Raw genomic sequence first — 2198 nt, 5'->3', positions numbered from 1 at the left:
AACTAGCTAGTTAATCACAATAAGGAATCATGTTAGTGGCCTCGACGTTGCTTCTCTAGGGTTTGGGGTCACCTCGACACAACGCTTCAAGGGTTTGGGGTGGCCTCGACGACAACGCTCTTTTAACTTGGTAAATTTGGGTGGCCTCGAGAGAGTTAATTTGTCGGGTAGGGGCGCGGCGGGAGGGGGTAGGAGACCAACATCGTTTTCTCTCTAGGGTTTGGGTGTCCTCAAGAGTTTTGGTCGAGCGAGAGGGCCGAGGGGGGTGCTGCCGTTGTATAAGTTATCACGGTCGAGAGGGGGTATATATATCGACCGCCCCTCATGTCGAAGTTATCTCGAGGGGGTTATATCAACAACGATGTGACATACATATACATGGGAAAATAATATTATCGGGGAGGGGGTATCGGTACATATATATCTTCTTTTTCTTCTTCTCCCTCGAGAAAGGAAAATAAGGAAAAGGAAGAAAAGAGGAAGAAGGAAGAAGGAAGAAGAAGAAGAATAAGAAAAAAGAGGAGAAGAAGAAAGGAATAGAGGAGAAGAAGAAAATTCTTCTCCTCTATTCCTTTCTTCTTCTCCTCTTCTTTTTCTTCTTTTATCCTCTTCTTATTTATTTCTCCTCTTCTTCCTCTCCTCTTCTTCTCCTTTCTTCCTCTTCTTATTTTTCTTTTTTCTCTCATTCTTTTTCTTCTTCTTCCTTTCCTACCTAGATATATAATTTTTTTCTAAAAATTAAACTAACCTAAAATGTACTAAATCAGAGAACATATATAGATAAAACTTTTCTAAAAATCTAACTTTTGCATATATGTATACTTTAAAACATCATTACAATTGAAAAAAATGCATACATACATAAAAAACATGTAAAAAATACATACATACATATATGAACAAACATAAAAAATACATATATCTAAAAAATACATACATACACATATGAATCTAAAAACATATAAAAAATAGCATGGTGGCAGCGGGGCCGCAGAGGCGCGGTGCTCACAGAGGGAGGAGCGCGCGATGGGCAGCATCGGGGCGAGCAGAGGCGCGGGGAGTGGCGAGGCGACGACGTCGGGGCAGGAGCGGCGCGCGGCCGAGCAGGGGCGGCGCGCGGGGCAGGGACGGTGCACGGCGATGGCGACCGGCGAGGGCGCAGTCGGCGACGACGACGGGCGTGGGCGACGGCGACGGCGACGACGGGGGCGGCGGGCGGCGTCTGGGCAGCCTGGCGGCGACAATGTGCTCGGCATCATCGGGGGGCAACTGTGGTGATGAACTCTGCAAAACTGCTAAGTGCTGCTTATATAGCAAAGCCTTTAGTCCCGGTTGGTGGCACCAACCGGGACTAATGCACCCTTTAGTCCCGGTTCGTGCCACCAACCGGGACCAAAGGCCTCTTTTTCGGCAGCCCAAAGGGCGGGAAGTGGCGGCCTTTGGTACCGGTTGGTGCAACCAACCGGGACCAATGCCTCCCTTTAGTCCCGGTTGGTACCACCAACCGGGACCAAAGGCCCCTGTGCTGCCCGCGCCGGGGCCAAAGTTTAGTCCCACCTTGCTAGTTGAGAGGGACGCGCAATGGTTTATAAGCCCAACTACCGCACCCCTCTCGAGCTCCTCTCCACCACAGGCTTTCGGGCCTACTTGCTATTGTTTTGCCTGATGGGCCTTCTGGGCCTACTGCGGGCCTGAATCCTGGCCCATACTAGGGTTTCTAGTCGTATTCAGGCCGTGGGGGCCCAGTAGGAGGCATTTTTTTATTTTTTTGTTTTCTTTACTTATTGTTGCTATTTTTATTTTTTTCCACTTTTTTGTTTTGTTTTCTGCATTATTTATTTTCTTTTGTTTTTCGCTTTACTTTTTAATTCTTTTTGCTTTTAGTTTTAGAAAAATTATAAACTTTCTGTTAGTGCCATTAGTTTTCAAATTTGAAAACGCTTTTTTCTTTCTTGCTTTATTTATTTTATTTTGTTTCTACTTACAACAAAATACTTATTGTTGCTATTTTTAATTATTTTCAAGTTTTTTTGTTTTGTTTTCTGCATTATTTATTTTATTTTGTTTTTTGCTCTATTTTTTAATTATTTTTCCTTTTAGTTTCAGAAAAATTATAAACTTTATGTTAGTGCCATTAGTTTTCAAATTTGAAAAGACTTTTTTTGTTTTTTTTGTTTTCTTTCTTGCTTTATTTATTT

The sequence above is a fragment of the Triticum dicoccoides genome, chromosome 2B (genome assembly GCF_002162155.2).
Source record: "Triticum dicoccoides isolate Atlit2015 ecotype Zavitan chromosome 2B, WEW_v2.0, whole genome shotgun sequence".
Taxonomy (NCBI): Eukaryota; Viridiplantae; Streptophyta; class Magnoliopsida; order Poales; family Poaceae; genus Triticum; species Triticum dicoccoides.
This window is presented reverse-complemented; position numbering follows the sequence as displayed.